Here is a 24,614-nt window from a genome sequence, read left to right as displayed (position 1 = left end):
CCCAGCTTCCTGCCGTAAGGTTTTCCCAGGACGAGAATCCCGAATGCCTTCTGCAGGCTGCAGGGCGGCCCGGCCTGGGGTCCTCCGGAGGGGAGCTTGCGGTAACGTGCCCCCGAGACAGTTCTGTAGGATCGTTTCAGCCGTGGGGCCCCTGTGGGATCCCGGAGACCCTTGCTGCGATGCCATTAGACTCTGGGTTCGCCCTCCGCCCGCGCCGGCCTCTGCTTCCCCCGCAGCTGTTGGTGTCTACGGAAACCCCCACACACACCCCATAACCTCTTGCCCACGGATCCCCATCTTGGGGCGTGACCTCGGCTCTATGAGCTGCGACAGAAGGTCTGCGCCCAGGTGGGCCCCAGTAGAAACAAGGAAGCAGTGGCTGCCTCACAGGGCTTCCGCTCTCGGATCCCTTGGGTTTTCAAAGTTGGGGAAGCGTTTCTCCGTGTCTGTGTCCTAAGCCCATAATGCAAAGCGGGGCACTAGTTTTATTCGGAATTTTAAAAACGACTAGCAAGGCTGAAGATAATCAGAACCAGGAGTCGCACGCTCAGCCCACTGGGCCACCAACTGCCCCTCGGCGGAGGTTAGTTTCCCGGGGATGGATGGGGCGGCCTGCAGCACCTGCGCGATGTGAGCGGGACGAGGCCTCAGTTTCCCCACCCGGAAGATCTGGAGGGATGCGTCATCTTGCAGGGCGATCCTGTTAGGATCCTGTTAGGAAGCCTATGCCCCGTAGCTGCGAGCTGCGCGCGTGCCCCCAGGAACTGGTTCGTCTAACAGTCACCGGGGCCTGTGAGGCGGCTGCCACGGGGGTCCCGTCCTGCACGTGAAGCAGCTGGGGGCCTCGGGGGTGCAGGCGGCGCCGGGGAGCGGCTGTCAGGGCCGCAGTGGGGCTGGTGTTGCAGCCCTTGGACCAGCTGGCACCACCCCCTGCCCCCTGCGTCCAGGGCCCCCTCACCCCGACCCTTGAATCAGAGCTGCGGGTGCTTCGGTCCATGGTGCTCCAGCTCCGGGTGCCAGGGTTCAGCGAGGCCTCGGGGGCAGGCGTTTCCTGGGGGGGCGGGGTGGGGTGGTGCTCGAGGAGGCCTGTGGGCGACAGGGCCCCCCTGAGAGGAGACCTCGGCTCTCCCCTCCCCTACCCCCTAGTGCCTCTCTTCTCAAGCCCCGGCTTCCTGAGGACGGCAGCCTTCTGCTCAGGAGCCCCAGGGAGATGGGGCACGGGGGGCGTGAGCGGCCGGATGGGGCGCGAAGGCCGGGGGGGGGCTGCCGCCGGCAGGGTGCTGTGCAGGGCTTTGAGCGGCTTCTCTGCTTTCTGTCCTGTGGTGCAGGTGGATGCAGTGGGCTGCAGGGATGTGGACGGGGCGGGGGCGTGCAATAGGAAGGGGGGCGTTCGGCCCCCGCAGCCCTGTGGGCATCCCTCTCGTGCTCACCCGTGTTTCGCACCCGGGTCCGTAGTGCCTCCCCGGTTCCCAAGCTCTACTCACACCTCGGCAGCTCCGAGCCACCTGCCCCATAAAGAGCCACGTCCCGGCGAGAGGCTGGCTGAGGACAAGGGAACGCGAGACATCCGTGTGCGCAGGGACAGCCCCTGCAACGGGTCGGCTCCCCTTCTCTCCTCCGCCCTCCCCTTGTGACCCAGGACCCGCGGGTAACCCTGTAACTGGCCAGCTAGGTGGTTGGTAGGGAGACGGCACGTGGCCCAGGAGTGGATGGACCCAAGCTGGGGCCACGTGCGGGGTGTTCTGTGTCCCGCGTCCCGGGGGCAGGTGAGGGCACCCTCAGCCGTGTAAGGGACCGTCGCATCGCTTTAGGGACAGGATAATGCTGTTATTTTCCTTTTGGGGGAAGTTCCAGCCTGGAGGAGGGAGGGGGCCGTGCTCGTTTATTTGCAGCTCAGCATCCTTCCCCGGTTGTCTGGGGTCCCCTTGGCCGGTCGGGGTCGGGGCAAAGCCTGAGCTCTTGATTCTTCCGCGTCCCTGTCCTGCAGGCTTTGGCGGGAGCTTGTGCCCAGCAGGGTCTCAGGTGAGGCCGGAAAGACGGAAACGAGACCAAGGCACCAGGGATGGGGGCGCTGAGGCTCCCGGGGAGCTCAGGAGCACCCGGCCCTGCCACACTGCTGGGGCTGGCTTGGTGGCAGCGTCACCTGCCGGGGCTCCCGCACCTGCCTCTGTTCCTGCTCACACGCAGTCGCACGACTCCCATGTCCACGGGCCACCCTTAGCTTTGCATCAAGAGTTGATATTCCAGGAGCACCCCGGGTAGTTCCCGCCCTCCCCAGGCATGCCCGTCGCAGGCCTCGCGTCCTGCACGGGGCACCTTTGTCTCTCCCAGCACCTGACGTCGCCCCCTCGGCAGGTGCCTGCACCTTCGGCCCGGCTCCTCCTTGCGCGGGGGGATGGGGGGCTGCGTTAACGACCTGTGGCTCCTGGGGAGGCTCCTCCATGTGACGTGCTGGGAACGGTACCCGGCTCCTGCTCGGGTCATGGGAGAAGATGCGACCCTTGTCATGGCCGAGCCACGGAAGACAAGGTCCTGAAATAACAGGACCTTAGGGCAAGAGGGGAGGACACTCTGAGGACAGGATGCCCGTCCAGGCTGTAGTAGACTCTTATCTGTCTCCTCGGAGGGCACAGGTGGGGCAGACGGGGTCCCCGATCCCGGGGATGGGGGGCCCACGTGCTCCCCTATGACAGCAGGGGCTGGGGGTGGGAGGGAGGCCGACCCTGACCCCGGGGATGGGGGACCCACGTGCTCCCCTATGACAGCGGGGGCTGGGGGTGGGAGGGAGGCCGACCCTGACCCTGGGGATGGGGGCCCACGTGGGGGCAGTGGGGGCAGCCGAGTTGGCCCTTCCCTGGGAGCACAGGGCCCAGTGGCAGCAGGGATTAGGACGGTGGCGGTGCCCCGGGGACGCAGGAGCTGGGAGCTGACTGTCCCTGCTGGGGCCGTGCCAGACCCCTGGGCTGACCCCAAGCAGCTGCCGGGGCGCTTGGCCGGCGGAGGGGCGCCCCCAGGCTGAGAGCGGGTCGGACTTAGCGCAGAAGCCAGTGTCCTGAGTGGACCCCGGGGCTTCGGTGACGCCCGTTCGGATCACGCGTGTGCCGCCTGCCAACCGTAGGTGCTCGTGGGCAGGGCCACCCTGTGCGACGCGCAACCTGGAGGCCTGGCACAGGCGGGACCGGATGCTCCGTTTCCATCTGTAACTGGGAGAGGCCGTGGTGGCCCCTGGGCCGCGGCAGGGGCGGCACCATTCAGCGCCCGCGGGCACCCGACAATCGCAATAGAGCCAGCCAGGGCTGGTGCTGCCGATTTTAGGGGTGAAAGGTCGCAGACAGGTCACTAAATGCCCGAGACATAGTAAGATCCGACTTGCAAACGCTACGATGTAGGAAAACACAAGGATCTGAACCCAATAATCTGCAATAGGCAAACTCTGCGCATTCCTATTAGGCGCCCTCTGTCCACGCCCGGGCTCGGGACACCGCAGGTGCCCCCGCTCCTGTGCCCACGGCAGCCCCGGAAGGGACCGAGCCCCGGGCTGGGGCGTGTCCCGGGCCTGGTCCTCTCCCTCCGTGGTGGCTCTTCCCCGTCCCCTGTGTGAGCCGCTGGAAACCAGGCACCTCGACGTCCTGGTTTCAGGCCACCACGCCGGCTCCTCTGCCATGCTGCCAGGTGCGCGGCCGTGCGGTCGCTCGTCCCTTCGGAATCCGAATAATCTTCGCTTAGCTCCTGAGGGTCGCTATTGTACTCCGGATGGTTGAAACGCTTCGCTGTTTTACCGGGACGGGTGCGATGAACTTAATTCTTTTGGAGGAGCATGAGGCGAGCCCAGTACCTGCAAACACACCGCGAAAGCCACTAGGACTTAGCAGGACCTGACTCTGTGCCGCTGCCAAGTTATTGAATCAAAATGTCTATTTTTACATTTTTTTTGCAAGGCTTGGTGTAGTGTTGAGAGCAAGATCGCTGCTCGGAAAGTTTCTTCATTTCTGACACCCTTCAACTCTGTTTCGAGATCACAGGTCCCTTGCAGCGGTGCAGAAAATACCATTTATTGATGTGGGGTTAATTTGCTTTAAGAGCAAATCAAGGGCAGCCCGGGTGGCTCAGCGGTTTAGCACTACCTTTGGCTCAGGGCGTGATCCTGGGGTCCCGGGATCGAGTCCTGCGTCGGGCTCCCTGCATGGAGCCTGCTTCTCCCTCTGCCTGTGTCCCTGCCTCTCTCTCTCTCTCTGCATCTCATAAATAAATAAATAATAAATAAATAAATAAATAAAATATTTATTAAAAAAACTAAAAAAAAAAAAATCAAGCCTGCTTAATATGAGCCCATCAGCTGAATGGCTTGAACGACAAAATCAAAAAGTGAATCACCACGGCCAGAGGCAAGCTTTTAACGACTTTAATTGATATAATTATAATTATTATGCGATACGTCTTACAACCAATGTAGACACGATGACATCAAACATATCAAAGAGGTCGCACATCTTTCCATCTTCACCTGGCGCCGGCTGACCCACCCCAAGAAAGCAGCGTGGCGCCGGCCTCTTGGGCAGCGCCGCTACTACTACTGGTACCGACTAGCGCTTTGCAATCCAAGTAGAAACGGTACATTCATTTGCCAGAAAAGAGGTTCAAGGCAAGGAGGGTGAATCAACGTGCAAATCAACAAGGCCCAGCTGCTAAACCCATTTCCCATATGCGAGGGACTGAACCGTGCGCCCTTGCGAGCGGGCGGAAGGGCCAGCCGGAGGCGTCAGACCCATCAACTCCCCCAGAGGACTCAGGAGGCTGCGGGATGGCCAAGGCCGGGGTCTGCTGCGCCGGCCCTCAGGCATCCGTGTTGCCCGAGCCTCCTGGGCCCCGGCTTGGTTCTCCGTGGAGCCTCCGTCCTGGGACACCGTTTCCTGTGAGGAGAGAGACCGTTCTCCCGGTCACAGGCGGGTCAGTGGGCTGCGGGGTCAGCTCCGAGCCGTGACAGTGGCCTGAGGTGGCCACGACCCAGGTGTCCTTCAATAGTTGACGTCCCAACCGCACGCGGGCAGAACAATGAGCAGGAAGCCGAACCCGAGCCCCCTTACACGTCTGCGTGACACTCAGAAGAGCTATGAAGAGTTTCCCGCAGACACTGAAAACACAGCGGACGCGGCTCCGGGAATCCCCCCAACACGCCCGTGCGGTAGCCTGGGCTGAGGCCAACCGGCAACGGCAACCATCCCCCCCAACCCGTGTTGGAGAAGTGGGGCCGGGCGCCCGGGGAGGGCAGGACACTCCACGGGGCCAAGACAAGGGAAGGCAGAGCCGGACCCCGGCCCCACTCGCCGCGTCTGGCCTAGGACAGGGGGGTCGCCTCGGCCTGCACTGGCCCCGGCAGAGTCCTCACCCTGGGGGAACGGCTCGTCGTGCGGCTGAGCCGCAGCCCTCGGGCGACCCGAACACACGCCCTCGCGTACAGGACACCGGTTGTATTTCAGAGATGTGCGCGCGTGTGCATGTGCGTGTGTTTCGAGCAACAGGTATTGAATACAGTTGTTCAAAGTCTTTGGGCAACTCCGAGAAAAAGTACTTGGCAACATACGGTTCCCCCCGGGGTGTTCTGACCCGACGCGACCAGGGCTGCTAGTTCCACGGGAAGCCGTCCCCGCGCGGGATATACTTGCTCTCGGTCCAGCTCCCTGTCTCTGCCGCGAGGGTCTGGGGGTTCATGGGGCAAAGCCCCACCACGTGCTCTTGCACCACGGTGGACGTCGGGGAGGAAAGACGCTCACAGAGTCTGCGGTTGGGACCCCGGGGGACCCTCTGTGTGGCCGCAGCAGCACCCACGAGAGCACTGCTTCAAGGGTGTTTCGTGGACGTTTCTCAAGATGCTTGTGGCCAAGGGAGGAACAAAAAAGGGGGGGCATGTCCTGTTTTGATTGGATTGTCCTTTGCGAAACTGAAAGCCCGCAGGCTTCCTGAAGGGGGTGGGCGCAGTTGGCTGGAGGGGGCGCCCCTGGTCGTCCCTGGGCAGTTTTCTGAGAATGTCCTTTTGTTCTGTTTGGTAATAATCAGAAGCAGAGTCGCTGGCGGCCTCCGCGTCCTGCTCCAGTTCTGCTGGAAGACCCCCGGGACCCCCAGGTCGCTCGTCTCTGCTACATGAGTCCAGGAGTGCTTGGTTCGCAGGGTGGGGTGGGGCGGGGCGGGGTGGGGCAGGGGGCAGGCTGTGGGCCCGGCAGGGCCCTGGCACCCCCGAGGGCCTGGCCACTGAGGTTGTCCCAGTGACGTAGAGCTGGGCCCCCCTGAGGGCAGGCTGGGCGGTGGAGCTTCGGGGACTCGCGGCCACAGGTGCACCCCCAGAAATGCAGGTGGGTCCAGTTTCGAGGTCTCTGGGGCCCTGAGGGGCCCCGTGGGACAAGCTCCCCTGGGGATGGGGGCCCCGCGGGTCTCCCCTGGAGGTTCCCTCCTGCACTGGCCCGAGGCCGCCTTCCAGCAGCAGGAGTTGGGGGGCAGCGGCCTGACCCTGTCACCTCGGGGCTGTCCTGCTGGGGACCGGAGCCCGGGGCTGCGCACCTCCGGGGCCTCCACTGCAGTAGCAGCCGAGCTGTGGGGCTGGGGACGGGGTCCTGGGGGGGGCTCGGGGTGGGGGTATTGGGGTGGGGGGGCCTCGGGGTGGGGGTCCTCGGGGTGCGGGGGCGGGGCCCTGTGGGGGTGGGGGGGCAGAACCGTCCGCCCCTTGCGGACACCGCAGCTCAGGGCTTTCTGCAAACTTCGTTCTTTTTCCAAATTCTAGATGCGGGGTTTTCCGGCCTGTAGCCCGGGTCCCGGGGGGGAGGTGGACACAGCTGCACCGACCACGGCCTTGGGGCCCCCGCGGGCGGGGCCGATGTGGACCGGGTTCCGGCCGAGCAGGGGCTCCGGGCTCCGGGCCACCTCCTGTCCCCGTCCTCCCGGCTGCGCTCCGTGCAGGTGCAGGTGCAGGTGCAGGTGCGCCCGCCCCCGCGCTGACCCCCGGCCCCAGCACCTCACTGCCGCGCTGACCCTCGCTCCCCACCCCCTCCAGAGCCTAACGCCCCCCCACGCTCACTCCGCACCTCCCCGCCTCCCATCCCCCCATCCCCCCGCCCCCTCACCACCCTTCCCCGGCCTCGTCTCCACCCGCTCACCCCAGGCCTCCCCCTCCTCCTCCCCACACCCCCGAGGCTGGCCCCCGGGGTAACAGCCCCGCAGCTCAGGGACACCTGGCCACCCCCCCCACCCCAGGCGCGCCCCCACCTCCTCGCCTGCGGGGCGACAGCCTCCAGGGCTCACAGCCTTAACACCCTTAACATTTAATGCCATTTCCCAAATAAAAAGTCCAAGAACTGCCACAAACAGGAAGCGCCCCTTCAGCGGGTGGCGCAGGCCTTGGTGCCTCGCATTGCATCCAGGTGTCAGGCAGGTGTCAGGAGGTTCGATGGGCCCCGGGTGTCAGGTGTCAGGTTGGAGGCTCCATGGGGCCAGGCAGCAGGGGCCAGATAGGAGGCTCCATGGGCCCCGGCGGCAGGTGTCAGGAGGCTCCGTGGGCGCAAGCAGCAGGTGTCAGGTAGGAGGCTCCGTGGGCCTCAGGTGGGCCGAGCTGTAGCACAGAAGCCTCCACCCGCAGCGAGCGATGATGCTGTGGGGGGTGGGGTGGCAGCAGCAGGTGGGGGGCACAGGACAAGCGGGGCTGGCACGTGTCGCGGGGGGAAAGCCCTAGGAACAGCGCAGCCCCTCCGCCTGGCACGTCCCTCTTAGGAGTCGTCGTACAGGGGGTTGTTGTAGTTCCCCCAGGAGCCGTAGTCCTGGTCGTCCAAGAGCCGTCCATACGAGGAGTGCCTGGGGGGGGGGGGGGAGAACTGCGGTCAGGGTCAGCCCGGCACCCAGACAGAGGGGGGTGGTCCGGGGTCTGCATGGGGGGGCGGAGAGCTGCAGTCAGCCTGGATGACGGGAGGGGGGTCTTCCAGGGCCCATGGGGGGGCACAACTCTTGCACCCGCCAGTGTTGGAGGCCTTGGTCTGCACACCCCGGGCAGTGAGCCCTGCTGACCCAGGAGCACCCCCCACCCAGATCCGGGGGTCCTTGTCTCCCCCGCCCCCACACCTCCCCTGCTGGAGCAGCGGAAGACCATTCCCACGGCTGCCCCATAAGAAGTAATGGCAGAGGGAAGGTTACATCCCTGGCCCTTGACTTCAGCCCTGGACTTCATTTCCGCAGGAGTAACAGTGACACCACCACACCCCCTGCCTCTCACCAGCCCTCCTGCCCTCCACCCTCCGGATCGTGTTGCACGGTCTACACGATGTGTCTGTCCCATGTTCACTTGACCCTCAAAATAAGGCCATGGGGCAGTATCGCTTCCTTCTCTGACCCAGAACGTCCCTCTCAGAGCTGCTGTTGATGTGCACGACGTCACCCACCGAGCGGTGAGTCAGAGTCTCACCTTCCGGACCTAGAGCCCGTGCCCCGAGCTTCCCAGAGTCTGATTAGCATCCTTATGTCAAGGCCAATATGGGTTTCACAGGCTGTGATGGGTCATTCTGGGAACCCGTCTCACAATTAGTATTATTTCTATAAGACACTGAGGTCAGATGGTTTTCCCTCCTCTGTTTAAAACCAAGGAGTGAAAATAGACCCAAAATGGATGAAAGTCCTAAATGTGAGACAGGAATCCACCAAAATCCTAGAGGAGAACACAGGCAACAACCTCTCTGACCTCGGCCGCAGCAGCTGCCGGCCAGACACGTCTCCAAGGGCGAGGGAAACAAAGGCAAAATGAACTATCGGGCCTTCATCAGGATAAAAAGCGTCTGCACAGCAAAGGGACGGTCGACAGAATCAAACGACGACCTACAGAATCAGAGGAGGTACGTGCCAGTATCAGATAAAGCGTCCAAGGTCTATAAAGAACTTATCAAGCTCAACACCCAAAAAACAAGTAATCCAGTCCAGAAATGGGCAGAAGACATGAACAGACATTTCTCCAGAGAAGACCTACAGACACTCTATGAAAAAAGGTTCCGTATCACGCGGCATCAGAAAAATACAAATTAAAACCACAGCGAGATCCCACCTCACACCTGTCGGAATGGAGAAAATTAACAAGTCCGGAAACGGAAGACGCTGGTGAGGGGCAGAGAAGGAGACCCTCTGGCGGCGGTGCAGCCCCCCCGGAGAACAGCGCCGAGGGGCCCCAGGAAGTTACGGATACGCTGCCCTACGACCGCCGTTGCACCGCTGGGCATTTACCCCAAGGATACAGACGCCCTGAAGGACCGGGCCACCTGCACCCCGATGCTCACGGCAGCAGCGTCCAGAAGAGCCACACCGTGGGACGGGCCACGGTGCCCTCGGACCGAGGGATGAAGAAGACGTGGTCTGGACGTACAACGGGATGGAACTCGGCCACCAGAAAAATGAAACCTTGCCATTTGCAACGACGTGGGTGGAACTCGGGGTATTACGCAGAGTGAACTAAGTCAATCAGAGAAAGACAATTATACGATCTCGCTCATATGTGGAATTTAAGAAACAAAACGGGATGAAAGGAAAAGAGAGGAAAATATAAAACAAGATGAAATCAGAGAAGGAGCCGAACCCTAAGAGCCTGTTAATCAGGGGCACCGGGGTGGCTCAGCTGGTTAAGCACCTGCCTCAGCTCAGGCCTGGGATCAAGCCCCGCTTCGGGCTCCCTGCTCCATGGGGAGGCTGCTTCTCTCCGTCTGCCTCTCCCCCAGCCTGTGCTCTCTCACATCTCACTCTCTCGTGCTCAAATAAGTAGCATCTTTAAAAGAGAGAGAGAGTCTTAACCATAGGAGACAAACTGAGGGTCGCAGGAGGGGAGGGGTAGGTGGATGGGGTAACTGGGTGCTGGGCATGAAGGAGGGCCCGTGCCGTCATGAGCCCTGGGTGTTATAAAGACTGATGAATCACTGACCTCTACCTCTGAAACTATTAATACATTGTAGGTTGATTAGCTGAGTTTACAAATAATAAAATGAAATAAAATATAAAATAAAATAAAATAAAATAAGTACAATACAATAAATAAATAAAATAATAAAATAAAATAAATAAAATAAAATAAAGAATAAAATAAAATATAAAATAAAGTAAAATATAAAATAAATAAAATAAAATATAAAATAAAATAAAGAATAAAATAAAATATAAAATAAAAAAATAAAATAAAATAAAATATAAAATAAATAAAATAAAATAAAGAATAAAATATAAAATAAATAAATAAAATAAAATAAATAAATACAAAATAATAAAATAAATAAATAAAATAAAATTATAAAATAAAATAAATTAATAAAATAAATAAAATAAATAAAATAAAATAAAGAATAAAATAAAATATAAAATAAAATAAATAAATACAAAATAATAAATAAAATAAAATAATAAAGTAAAATAAAATAAAGAATAAAATAAAGTAAAATAAAACATAGAATAAAATAAATAAAATAAATAAAAAATAATCAAATCAAATCAAATAAAATCCATGGAGTGGCTCCTTATCTCAGAGTCCCTGCCAACGTCATGACATGGGTTTGCAAGGCCCTCGAGGGTCTGGCCCGTGCTCTTCTGAGCACCTCAGCTGCTGCAGTCCTTCTTTGTCCCACTGCTCCAAGCACACCCCCTTCGTCCCGGCCATCACATCTGGCTCACCCTGGCCACCGCAGGGCCTTTGCACGTACTGCTCCTCAGCTGGGGACAGCCGTCCTCCAGACCGCCTTCTTTCATCTCCGTCAAGCCTGTACAAACGCCACCTTCTCCGTGAGGCCTTTCCTGAGAGCTAATCTGCAGCTCCCGCCGCCCCATTCCTGGCCTAGTTTCCTCAGAGTAGTTATCACCTTCCAACACACTATATAATTTGTTCATTTTGTTATGTCCCCTCCCTGACTGAACCGTGCGTCCGGGTGACTTGCCTGCTGTTTGTCCTTGGCACTGTCCCCAAGGCACCCAAGAACACCCAGCACGTAGTCCTCAACAAACGTCTGCCGAAGAGACGGTGATTGGAGAGAAGACCCATCCTCGAAAGCGCACCTGCTCACAGAGGGGAGCCCCCCCAGAGGTGCGCAGCCGTCGCGACTCCACCCAGCGCTTCCTGGCCCAGGCGGGGGCTCGCAGCAAGCCAGCCCAAGCCCCGGCTGCAGGCCGCGCAGGCTCTTGCCACTTCCTAGCTCTCCCGGCATCCTACTTCCGTAGGCATCAGGTGGGCCAGTAGACGTACCCCACCCCCCGAATACGCTTCCAACCCCCGATTCTTCCTCTGTGAACCTGAGATGCGTAGGGCTGGCGGGAGGAGCTCGGGGGTGAGGCGTATAACGGCCCCGGCCCAGCCTGAGTGCACAGCAAACACTGGTGAGTGCACAGCAAACGCTGGTGAGTGCACAGCAAACGCTGGCCAGTGCCGCTTCCTAAGTCTTATTATGATGAAACTTAGGCACACGGCAAATATGCCAACATGCAAACGGCGCGAGGGACAAGCCTGCCTCCCTCCCGCCAGGAACTCCGGAAACCACGCTCCGCGCACAGGGGTAAAGCCAGTCTCTGTTATAACTATTATTTGAACTTTTTAAAAAGCATTACAGTGGGGTCAGGGGATGGAAGGTCTCCTGGTCATCAGGTTTTACTGCTTATCGTCATTTCAGGTGAAACTGTTTGACCAGAGCTGTACGGAATCTGCTGAATTATGAGAGACCTTCAACGACATGAGTACTAGAATAAACGCAAAGGATGGATCTGCACTTTCATTTTTCTTTGCCTCCTTGTTTGAATGAACAGGGAGTCGAGCAAAATAGCAGTAAGTGGAGAGAGTGAAGCAGGAGACCTAGATGAGCCCACTCTGGGGATGCGCTGAGGCCGTACGGCTTGTTTCCATGCATCAACGAGCCTAAGCAAGGAGAACCGGGTGTGCTGGGGTACAAGCCAGGCCCGGGCGCTGCAGAGACGGGCGCCAAACACGTGTGTGTGTGTGTGTGTGTGTGTGTGAGACAGAGGAGCACAGTCGCTAGTGGCTCTCGGACTACCCCTAGGTCAAAGCTTCTTAAATCAGGCACGGTTTTTTATCTATCTATCTATCTATCTATCTATCTATCTATCTATCTATCATCTATCAATCAACCTATCAATCAATCATCTATCTATCATCTATCTATCAATCATCTGTCATCTATCTATCATCTGTCATCTATCAATCTATCAATCAATCATCTATCATCTATCAATCATCTATCATCTATCAATCATCTATCTATCATCTATCATCGATCATCTATCAATCAATCATCTATCAATCAATCATCTATCATTTATCTATCAATCATCTATCTATCAATCATCTATCATCTATCAATCAATCATTTATCATCTATCTATCATCTATCATCTATCATCAATCAATCATCTATCAATCTATCATCTATCATCTATCAATCAATCTATCATCTATCAATCATCTATCATCTATCAATCTATCATCTATCAATCATCTATCAATCAATCATCTAGCATCTATCCATCATCTATCAATCAATCATCTATCAATCAATCATCTATCATATATCAATCATCTATCATCTATCTATTATCTATCATCTATCAATCTATCAGTCAATCATCTATCACTTATCTATCAATCAATCTATCATCTATCTATCATCTATCAATCAATCATCTATCATCAATCAATCATCTATCATCTATCATCTATCAATCGATCATCTATCAATCGATCATCTATCTATCATCTATCATCTATCAATCAATCATCTATCAATCAATCATCTATCATCAATCAATCATCTATCATCTATCATCTATCAATCGATCATCTATCAATCGATCATCTATCTATCATCTATCATCTATCAATCAATCATCTATCAATCAATCATCTATCATCTATCAATCATCTATCATCTATCAACCAATCTATCATCTATCAATCATCTATCAATCAATCAATCATCTATCAATCATCTATCAATCAATCATCTAGCATCTATCTATCATCTATCATCTATCAATCTATTTAAAGGTTTTATTTATCCCTAAGATGCAGAGAGAGATGCAGAGACACAGGAGGGAGAGGCAGGCTCCCTGTAGGGAGCCCGATGGGGACCTGATCCCGGAACCCGGGGTCATGCCCTGGGCCAAGGGCAGGTGCTCACCCGCTGAGCCCCCCACACTCCCCCAGCTCCCCCAGGTGGTCCACCTCTTGGAGGCCGACCACCTCCTACTTTTCTTTGACTTGCCTGAACGCCTAACGTGTTGCCCTCGGCGCAGTGGCTGCTTGGCAGCCCTCTGGTGATGAGCGCCTAGAGCAGGTGCACGCCCGCCGTAGTGCGCAGTCGGCGGGGGCAGCCAGTGGGGCACGGAACCGCCCCAAAGTGAAAACAGTATTAAAGGGCACGAGGACAGAGCTGCCACCACCCCGACCTGGACTACGGGAAGACGAAGGAGGGTCGGGGCCACGTTTCTCTCAGGCAGTGGGAGGCTTTACGCAGCAGCGCGGGCACAGTCCCTGAGCCAGGCCTCGGGCGTCGGCACAGTTGGGCCCTGCCGACGGTTCGAGACCTAAAAGCAGGGCCCGCGGGGCCGATGCAGGGAGTGACTGACGTTAAGCCCCGGCCTCCCGGCTTCCTTCTGGATGGCGTGGCTCTATCGGGAGCGGCCCCTCCGACTTACCTCCTCCCGAGATGCTGATGCCTTGTGACAAGAGGCACAAGCGGGGGTGACATCTGTGGTCGGGGCTTCCCCACAACCGCAAAACGGTCCCTATTTTGAGACCGACTGTAGCATCAATACCTGAGGGGGCGCAGCAGTCTCTGAAAGCGGATGCAGGGTTTTGCTTCGCTCGGGTCGGAAAATGGCTTGTCCTTATAAGGGTCACGCCCAGGCCTCAGTTAGGCCCCAGCTTCTGGTGACACCTCCCGGGGTTCCCTCCTGTCCCGTCCAGGGAGTCGTGCCCTTCAAGGGTTGGCGCCTGCCGCGCTAGGAAGGAGGGGGAGGAGACGAGAGACACGGCCTAGTACGTGTAAGGCAGCCCGGCTTACGGCTCCTTGGTCCCTGGTGACCAGGCCTTGGCCTCCGCCGTCCGTCGGCCACGGCTGCACTGTCGCCCTGTTTCGGGTGGGGGCTGCCTCTCTCTCTCTCTCTCTCTCTCTCTCTCTCTGTCCTTTACACACTCCCTGAAACCTCACGGTCTCGTAGGCCCTATCCTGGGACTTCAGAGAGCCGCACGCATCCGACCCAACGCGTCGGTGAGGTCGCCGCCGAACTGTCGCCGTTTCAGAATAAATCGATTATTGGAACGATTTCAGATCCAGAGAAGAATCGCGGGGACTTGCACGGCCTTCCACCCTGCGGCCCCGAGGCGGACCCCGTGTCTGGCCGGGCGCGTCTAGCCGCGACGGTCTCGAGCCCAAGGAGGCTGTGGCTGGTGGGCGACTTGCTCACCCACGGTCACCCAGTAAGTCAGCGGCTGGCGGAGTGTCGTGGTCTAGGAGGCCGGTGAGCTCCGGCTTTCTGCCAGGTGCAGCGATGCAAACACGGCAGACGTTCGCTTCCAAGGTGTGCTTTCCACGGTCCGGGTTTCTTTGAAAGAGCAGTTCCTCCCGGATTTATCTTTAAATGATCACCTTCGCTTTGGAGGAGCAGATGAAGATTTAGTCCGTGTCTTAGAGTCGCCCGCCAGCATCAGGCTGGCGGACGCTCCTTCCGGAAGAGGCCTGTGCGTGGAAACGCCTGCTTGCGTCCAAGCTGCAGCTGCAGGGCAACTAATGAGCATGTGCTAAAGGGTTCAAGAGGTTCCCGCAGCTTTCCCCGCCTTATAGCCCGCTTCCCCACATTGGGAATAAATGAACCCTGCAGCCAAAGCCCAGCCTTTGCCACCCAGCCTCATGCACTCTGCCAGCAGCTACGTCTGGATCATATACAGGGCACGGCCAGGGGCCTCCTATCCTTCCAGCGGAGGGGCTGGCAAAGGAGGCGGTGAACCCAGGGCAGGGGCTGGGAGTAGGGGGGTGCGTGCAGTGTTGCTCCCCGCGGACGTGCTCTGCAATGAGCCAGGTAAAAAGGAGGTGGACCAACCAGCACGTTCAAAGCCACCAAGACGCGAAACAGCGGGGGAACCCCGCCCAGAGGGTACCTGGACGTACCTGGAGCGCCGGGGCTCGGGGCAGGCCGGGGTCACTCAGGTGGTTCTCACAGGCAGCGCAGGCCTCACCCGCGAGCCCCCACACTGCACCTACGGGGGCACTACGGGGGCAAGACCCGGGAGACTGTGCTGCTGTTTCGGATTTGGGGGGGAATGTCTTGAAATTCATTTCTTCCAAAGACCCAGGATGACCGACACGGGCACGGGGACAACGGTCATGAGGAACGCACTAGACACTCGGAGGAAAAGTCGCGAACGGGCTATGTGGGTTCAGACATGCATACGGACCTTTTCAATCACAGACATTTTTACAGGCTGGTATTTGCTCCTAACACGTGTTTTCGGAGACGGGCACTGGCGCGTGAGTGGATAAACTTGATCGCTGAGCGTATGTGCTAAGCTGAGCTTGACGACGGACAAGCCGCCCGACATCCGTCAAGGCTGTTGTCCCGCTGTTTAGCAGAGAGCGCGCCCAACTCGGCTCGGAAAAGCCGTGGGCACGTCCTGCAGGGAAAGCATCGGAGGCTAAACTAAATTTCATTTTTTTCTTTTTTTTAAAAAAATATTTTATTTATTCATGAGATACACAGAGAGAGAGAGAGAGGCAGAGACCCAGGCAGAGGGAGAAGCAGGTTCCAAACAGGGAGCCCGACGTGGGACTCGATCTGGGTCTCCAGGGTCACGCCCTGGGCTGAAGGCGGCACTAACCACTGAGCCACCGGGGCTGCCCTAAATTTCATTTTCATTTTCAATGTCTTTGTGAGACCTGCTTCCTTCATGAAGACCTTCTGTAGCATCACTTCCAAACATCCTCCCCTTTTTGGGATTTCTGTCAAAATAAGGTTAGACGTGGCTCAACGGGGTTTAGGCCAACGATCAAGAGGGGCTGCTAGCATCGCCGGATCATCACACGAAAGGAAGCTCCCCCAGTGGCTCTTAGGCACATGGACGATTCAGAACCATTGAGCTAGAGAATCAAGCCAAAGAAACAGAGGGCGGAGCTGCACGTGGGTGCAGCGAGGAGGCTGAGCTGCTGTGTCATCTCCCGCCCCCCGCTCCCCCCGGAGCCCTGATGCCCCCTGGACGGGACGTCTACTGAGCACTGAGGTCGTAAGCACCGGTTTAGCAACAATTGCAATGGCAGCACCTAGCCGTGCACCGTCCTCACCGTGCACCGGAGCTGAGTGCTCACCTGGAGGACTCCACCCTCGGGACGGTCACCTGTGAGGCATCGGGGCCGCGTGCTGACGGAGCAGCTACGTGTGGTTGACTGATGGAACGAAGGGCACAAGTGACCAGGGCCGGCTTCGGAGGTCTGCCCCAGGGTGCATGCCCTCAACCGACGGCTGCTCCACGTGCGCGACCCCACTCCGTCTTCACATCGACCTTTTTCTTCAAAGAGAGGTGTGAGCCACCGTGTTTTTACAGGCAAAGACATTGAGGGTGAGGGAGGTTGCGACCGGCCCAAGGCCGCTTAGCCAGCGAGGAGGGGGGTCGGTGTAACCTGCCTGCAGAGCGCGCCCCTCCCTCCACACCGGGGCTCGGGCAGCTCATTCCACAAGTCGCCTCCAGAAGCCGCTTGGATCACAGGAGGAGGTGGCCCCTGGGGGGTCCCCGAAGGACAGGAGATGCAAGGACACGGTGGAGGTTGCTGAACCTCCCGAGGCAATCGGGGCTTGGCAGAGGGTGGAGCCACCGAGCCGGTCCTCCGAGCTCACAACAGGCCCTTGGCTGCAGACTCTTGTTGCACGTCTGCAGGGACGCTGGCTGCCGGGTGACAGCCCACAGGCCCCTCCTGGGCCGGGAGTCCCGACACTTGCTGCCCCACCCAGGGGGCCTGAAGGACCACAGGAGGCAGGTCTCTTGCCACGTTACCGCTGGCAGACATCTGGGTGACAGGAACGGAAGCGCCTGCCAGCCGGGGGAACCCCAGCCCCGGGGCCTCTGTGCACCTGCGCGCTTCCCGATTGAGCCCCGGTATCTTTGATGGATCGTAATTGCGGCTTTCCCAGACGTGACAACGTGACGCTTGGAAGGGTTTAAGGTCCATGAGGGCTCGTCACTGCCTTACATTGTCAATTTGCCAAAATAATTAACGGAGCAGCCGAAAGGGGTTTTCCTCAGGGGGTTTCTAACGAGGGGCGGGATCACTGTATCCGTCCTTAAACGCGTCCTCCCGAAGATAAGCAACGACCTTAACCTTATCCCTACATTTAAGAAGGACCCTACGGGGAGAGAAACCGTGACTGATTCGTTCTGACCCTCACTGAATCGATCTGCAGTTGAGGAGCCCGGAGGACACTCCCCAGCACAGGGCGGCCCTGGGCTCCCGAGGGGCGGGTGACAGGTGACGGCCCGGAGCTGCTCCGGATGGTGAGGTGGTGGGGAGGGGGAGGCCAGCGCCCCGACCCTGACAGCCACCTGCCATGGGCCCCGCTGCGCTGCAGGGACCCGGGGTCACCGGCCTGGGGCCTCCGGGATCCCGGGAGCGAGGACAACGCACTGCGGGGCCCCGACCGCGGCCACTGCTACTGGGGGAAGGCGAGCTCAGGCGCAGCTCCCGCCCCTCATCGCCTTCCCTTCAGACAAGATGAGGCGCTTTAAGATCGGCGCCGGGGCAGGGAATCTAACTTTACAGACACGCTGTACTTTCTCCTTTTTAAAGATTTACCTACTTGGCAGACACACGGAGGGGAGGGGGCCCGGGCAGGGGCGGGGGCAGGCCGAGGAGGGCACCATCCTGCACTGTGCACGGAGACCTACGTGGACGCGAACCCGGACCCGAAGTCGGACCCGAACCAAAGGCAGATGCACGGAGCCCCGGGGCCTGACGGCGCCGCACCTTCCCTGTATTTTCAACGCTGTGCTCCTTAGGGAGCGGGCGCCGGCGCCCACAGCAGCCGCGGTGTTTGCAGAGCCCATGCCCATGCCCACCCCGGCGTTTGCAGAGCCTGCACCCACCCCGCATCACGGGCCGAGGAGCTGGGCTTCGGGACTCCTGTGGCCTCGTCTACACCAGGACGGGAGGCAGGGCGAGGGCCGGGGTCGGGGTCCTGGCTGCAGGCTCCACCCCAGTCCCCGTCCCCACACCCGCCTGCAGACCACGTCGGCTCCCGGTGTCTGCTCCTCAGTTCCACCACCGAGCTGCGAGCCCGTCCAGCACGCCGCCAGCTCCCCCAGCGGCCCCCAGGTCCCCCTCGTCAGCAGACCTGCCCTCCTCTGGAGCCCGACAGGTGACATTCTCTCCTTCCCAGGGATAGTGAGCCCATCTCACCTGATCCTGAGATAGGCCGCAGGTCGGAGCACCTGCACCCGCCCCCACCAGCTCTCCCACCCCCCCAGCTCCCTCCCCCAGCACCCTGCCAGCACCCTCAGCACCCCCCAGCACCCCGCTAACTCCCCTGCCCACTCCCCTGTCCAGCTCCCCACGCCCCCAACACCCCCCAGCTCCCACCCATCAGTGGACCTGCCCTCTGCCAGAGCCCCACAGGTGACACCCTCTGCTCCCCAGGGCAGCGAGCCCGTCTCACCTGATCCTGAGGTAGGCGGCAGCTCCGAGCACCAGCAGCAGCACAGCGATGACTGTCACCGTGACGGCGGCGATGCTGCCTGTGGGGAGGACGGACAGGGGGGCGGGGGTCAGCTCCGCCTGCACGGAAGTCACAGCCGCGCCAACCCGGGGGGCCTCAACCCTGTCGCCAGGCCCCGTCCCGCAGCGACAGGTGCTGGCCTGGAGCCTCGGCTGCCCGAGCGCGGCCAGCAGCCCGCAGGGGGTCCCACCCAAGCTGCTGTCCCCGGGCTCGGTCACAGGCTCTGGCTCCTCTTTGTACGACCGGGAGGCCTGGGAGCCTTGGGGCGCTTAGGGGCCGCCGCGGGGCGATGCGCGCTCTGGGCATCGTCCCGGCAGGAGATGCGCTGCTCCTAACGCGTTTTTAAGACCTTTTTGGGAAGGCTGTGGAGTCTTCACCCTTGAAATGTGAATTGGATTTTGTGGAGCAAAAGGTCAAGTTTGGTGCAAAAATAAGGTCCAGTCTGAGAGGTCAGGCTGTGTTCTGTGTGTGGCAATAACCAGGTGTGACGATGAAGTGACACGTGGTTGAAATCTGGCTGCAAAGGCCGCTACTGGGGGCAGTTGAAAAGCCTTTGAGCGTGGAAACCCCGAGAACGGCCGCTCTGCTCCCAGAGGTCACTCCCTGGAAGCGCAGGACTCGCGAGCTTTGCACTAACAAAGTGCACACTGCAGCTTTGCCTCACCTTCCCCCAAATGCAAGGGACCAACGGGGCTCCCGTCCCCTAACCCTGGACGTGACTTTTCCGGGACTCAAGCTGCTGTTAGGGACCCCGGGGGCCTCTGTTTACTCTTTCAGCAAATGAGCAGGCCCCATAACCGCTGGAAGGAGCTTCAGAGACCTGGAGTCCGATTCCGTGGGCTCACGTGCGGCTCCGTCACCAGCGGTGCCCACGTCGGGTTCTTTACCTAACGGATCCGGCGCGCTCACCTGCAGCGACCGGGAAGGGAGAGCTGCCCCGGGGCCCCCTGCCGTGCCCTGCGTCCCAGGGCCGGATCTGCCCCATCTTTGGAGATTTATCCTCAAAGCTTTGCCACCCGTCCTCGTGTTCCCTTCCCTCCGCTGTGAACAGCCTGTGCATATCGTCCTCAGTGGCTCTCGCCCCGAGGCGTCCACTGACGGGCCAGCACGGCGGGCACGCTAGTCGCCTCCTTCTCCCTCCTGCAAAGGCCGAGCGGTGACCCCGAAGGCTCAGACGCCCGGGCGGGACCAGCCAAGGACGCTCACGCTCAGACCCGCGTGCGGAAGCCCCCGCTCCCCTCCCAGAGGCCTCCCTTAGCTTCCCGGCCTCCGAGCCGCTGGACCTGGGACAACGGCAGCCAAGCCCCGAGGAGGCCCCTGCAGGGCTGGGGAAGCGAGGGGAGGCGACGGGCCCGTCTAAGCGCCTCTTTCCAAGGTCAGTCCGGCGGTTCCCCAATGCAGTGCTGCTCTCCTTCAAGAAATGGCAAGTGGCGCAGTGGCCGCTGCCCGTCTGCGCGGGCCCCCGGGTGCCCGGTCCCCAGTGGGCTCCCCAGGGCGCTTGGGGCACCCTGCACAGGGCCGGCGCTGCCACAGGAGCCCAGGAGCGTGGGCTCGGGCGGCTATGCCTGGACGTCCGGAAGCTCCTCTGGACCACGCGCCGCCAGGTGCCGGCCAGCGCAGCAGGGCCCTGGGCCCCGGGGCCTCGAGTGCGGGGCCTGCTCCCACCCAGGAAGCTCGCCCTGGGAAGTCCCACACCCGGGGCCTCATGCTCCAGGCTCGCAGGCGCGGCCGAGCCCACGCGGGCACAGTCCACGGTAACGGGAAGGGCTTCATTTCCTCCTTGTGGAAACAAATGTCATTTCCCCCGAGTTCTGTTTAAACTAAACTGGGATTCCCCCTCTCCCCTCCTCACTCTTTTTTCAAGGAGGGGCAGGGAGAGCGAGAGAGGAAGAGAGAGCGAGAGAGGAAGGTGCAGCCGCAGCCGGGGCGGGGGAGGCTTTGCCCCGTGGGGAGGGTTGGACACTCGGTGGGCAGGGCACGCGGGGGGGCTGGTGTTTCAGGTCCCCCCTCCTGTGGGATCCACCCACCAGGGGGTCCGGGTGAGGCTATGGCCCAAATGGCCGGGGCCTGGGGGAGTTAGAGACGCTGGAGGGGACGTATGTGTGCTTTACGGGGGGACACGCGGGACACTCCATGCCCAGCACACCGCCGGGCCCGTGTGTCCTGCTCGGCTGCGGGTCCTGAGGTCCCCGCCGAGAGCCCCTGGACGGCTGGGCCCCTGGAGGCCGGGGCTTCTCGGGGCGCCGCGGCTCGGGAGTGAGGGGAGAGCCCTCTGATGGCTTTCCAGACGCCCCCCCGCACCCTCCCCACGTGTCCATCTCAGACCCCCCCGCCCCAGGGCCTGCCCTAAAACCTGCTCCTAGGGCCCTCCCGCGGAGGTCCGAGCCCTGCAGCACCTGTTAGCGGTTCCCAGGGATGCAGACTGGTGGGGGGGGTTACTTAGGGGATAAATGCGGGAATCGAGTCAGACGACATCCCTGCCGTAGCAGGCAGTGCTCCTGGCCAGAGGTCATCACTTGTCCTGCGCCTGTGTCGTCCAGGACCGAAGAGGCCACCACCTTAAGGGGCCTCGCCCCCCTCACCTGCCCTCACACAGCAGGCCCATCCCCTTTCCATCAGTTGCTGGTTGTTCAGGGACACAGGTCTTCACTGTCCCACCTCCCCCCGCACGGCTTGACCTACGGGGCCCCCCTGCCTTCGTGGCCTTAGCAGGAGCCCCGCCTCCAGGGCACCTCTGGGGACTCTTCTCTGGACCCATGTTCTCTTCCCCCACTTTCCACATGAAGGAGACGTTTCACTTGGAGAACACGGTGCTGCGGGGGGCGGGCCTGCAGGACACCCCCCAGGACAGAGCTCTCCTGGGGCTTCTGAAGGAGCTCTGAGGTACAGGAGCCTGGCTCACCCCTCGGATCCTGGCTCACCCCCCTCGGATCCGGGCTCACCCCCCTCGGGTCCCGGGTACAGGAGCCCGGCTCACCCCCCTCGGATCCTGGATCACCCCCTCGGATCCCGGGTACAGGAGCCCAGCTCACCCCTCGGATCCCGGGTACAGGAGCCCGGCTCACCCCTCGGATCCCGGGTACAGGAACCCAGCTCACCCCCCTCAGATCCCGGCTCACCCCCCTCAAGTCCCGGGTACAGGAGCCCGGCTCACCTCCCTCGGGTCCCAGCTAACCCCACGAGCTTCTCCTGAACGAGCTGCCTGGGTTCCCCGGAGCCAGGATGGAGCAGGGCCCGGCGCAGCAGTGGTCAGGGCTCCCCGGTTTCACTACCCTGTGGCAGAGACAGTGTCAGGCTCCGGGGCCACCCAGCAGAGCGTAGGACCGGATGGAGGACAGGTAAGCGGTTAGGGTGGGAGGTGGGTGGCACCCGATTCTGTATTTCTGCCTCTAATTTGGGGGGTGTCTATAAACGTTGGGATCTTGAGGGCAAAGCTGTTCTCTGAAGGATGGGCCAGGCTTGAACAGGCAGCAATGAAGGTGTGAGGCTGAGCCAGGCAGACGGAGGACACACCTAACGTTTCCCGGACGGGATGCTCAGCACTTGAGCCTGGAGACGGAAGCTCCTCTACAGGCGTCCTCATCTAACGCACGGGGCGCTCCTCATCCTCTCCCCCTCACAGGAGGGATTCTCGGGGCAATTTACTCCGGGTCACTCAACCAAGACCGCAGTCTGTATAAAAGGAGGTCATGGAAATTAGTGGGGACCGCGGAACGGTTGGGTACTGAGGACCGCACCATGGAGTGTTCTCAAAGCCACCCATGCTGTTTGGAGACACCATGACCGTGTGCGGAGTGGAGACCACGGACGTGTCCGGGCGGCTGATGATTCACAAGAATCTCCTCAAGTCCAGTCTTCTCTTGGAACTAAGTCATCGGCAGTGACGTCTGTCCATCTTGAGCCCCCTTTTGTAGATGTTCGCCGCTGGCGTGGCACAATGTAGGCGACTTATTCCAGTATTTAGCTAACGCTGGCACGTGTAGCTGCGGGTAGCTATGGGCTTACACGCACGGTACAGACAAAATACCTTGTTCCACTAGCGGTTGTACGTGAGCACACTCATGACTTGGCTCTCCCTCTGGATTGAAAGTCCCTCAAGGCCAGGGATACCAAATATACTTCTTCATTTGTCTAGGCCCAAAGTAAGAAATTCACAGAGCTACGGTTTCTTCTGAAAGTGTAGCAATTTTTAAAATTGGGCTTTATAAAAAAAATAAAAAATAAAAAAATAAAATAAAATAAAATAAAAAATAAAATTGGGCTTTATTAGTAGTTCTGATGCAAATCTGGAGCTCCTTTATGAGGCATACAGCTTGCGTGCAAATAGGCTACAGAAATGTTCCTAATTAGCAAAACCTAAATTTGCCTCAGTAAGTTAGTCGTCCTCCCCACTGTCCCATATCCCCAGATCTTTAAATCATTAGGGTATTGCTTACTCATTCCTTTACACAGCGTGGCAGGGCTCAACTTTATGAAATTGAGTCAAATATTACACAACTGGCACCCTTCATTTCAAGCTTATATGCTTGTTTAAATGCTAGTTCATGGGCAGAATTGGTTAGTGGGCAGATCAGGGATTCAAATTTTGGGGCAGGATCCCACATTCCTATCCTTTTCCTCTTCTTGTAATCAGAAGACCTGGTTTGGGGACTGGCTTCACTTTTATTTTTATTTTTTATTTTTTTGGCTTCACTTTTATCTAAGCGTTTCACCTGCTTCGGCAGCGTATGGTTAAAGATGTGCACTGGAAATATCAATCTCTTTAAAGATGTGTACTGGAAACATGAACATTGGCTAACATGAATCTTAATCCAGCAAGTGCTAGCTTCCCTTCCCCATGTCCCTCTTGTGGGCATAGCAGCCATAGTTCAAGGACTCGGGGAGCCCAGGTTTGCAGTGAGCACGACCCAGGGCATAGTCCCTGGTCATCATGGTTTTAAAGTTTCTTCAATTCACTTACAATGACAGTCTTTCCCGACACAAAGGAATCCTCTTTCCCACCTGGAATTTGTTCAAACTATGAGGTCGGGTCCCCTGATCCCAGCTCTCCTTTGACACTCATAATGTGAACTAGACTGGGTGTCCAGGAACAGCAAACAGGGCTCCCCATCCTCTTTTCCCACAGCATTTGGACAATCCCAGGGCAGCCTCCGGTCAGCGTCAGGGAGTGGATCTCTCACCCGACATTCCCCAGACCAAAGGAGCCTGTGAGGAATGAGAATTTGTCCTGAGACCTGGGTGAGCCTCCCGCTGAATGCTATGAGCAGTCTCCTTCTTAACGACCTCTCTGAGTTCAGTTTTGGCTCAACAGCTGTTCTCAGGGGGCATCTGTAGCATTGTGCCAAGACCAGGAATAAAAACATAAAGGAGAGCAACCCTGGTCATCAAAGTCATAACAGCCATCGCTTACTATAGCTACCCTGGGCCAGGCCCGTAGCTAGGCACACATACGTGGTATCTCCAATGCAGCATTTAGGAAATAAAGATCCCAAAAAGTCACCAAAAACTCAAGTAGTCACGCAAGTGGCTTAGTAACTCAAAAGTTACCAGCTCAATTGGTTAGTGGGCAGCAATGGGATTCAACCTTTAAGGCCGGATCCCCCAAACCCACGTTTTTCTACTTTGTGTGATCAGAAGACCCAGCATAGAGACTAGCCTTATAAAGGCACGAGCTGAATAGTCTCTCTCTCTTTTTTTTTTTAAGTTTTATTTAATTATTTGAGAGAGAAAGAGAGAACATGCAGAGGGGAAGGAAAAGGGAGAAGCAGACTCTGCGCTCATCGTGGAGCCCTATGAGGGGCTGGATCTCATGACCCTGAGATCATGACCTGAGCCCAAACCAAGAGGCTCCACCA

The 24,614-nt window shown here is 58.4% G+C and overlaps 1 long non-coding RNA gene across 1 annotated transcript; it reads right to left on the bottom strand.

Annotated features, from left to right (window-relative positions):
• Positions 1 to 4,387: 4,387 nt before the first annotated feature.
• On the bottom strand, positions 4,388 to 21,932 carry LOC121481551. The gene is made up of 3 exons (XR_005985313.1): positions 21,914 to 21,932; positions 18,700 to 18,778; positions 4,388 to 7,836 (listed from the first exon to the last, which is right to left on the bottom strand). It is a non-coding gene; the product is annotated as an uncharacterized LOC121481551 (long non-coding RNA).
• Between the last annotated feature and the right edge of the window lie 2,682 nt (positions 21,933 to 24,614).

Source organism: Vulpes lagopus, chromosome 23 (assembly GCF_018345385.1).
Source record: "Vulpes lagopus strain Blue_001 chromosome 23, ASM1834538v1, whole genome shotgun sequence".
Lineage (NCBI taxonomy): Eukaryota > Metazoa > Chordata > Mammalia > Carnivora > Canidae > Vulpes > Vulpes lagopus.
The sequence above is the reverse complement of the archived record's forward strand: the minus strand, read 5'-3'. Positions and strand labels throughout refer to the sequence as shown.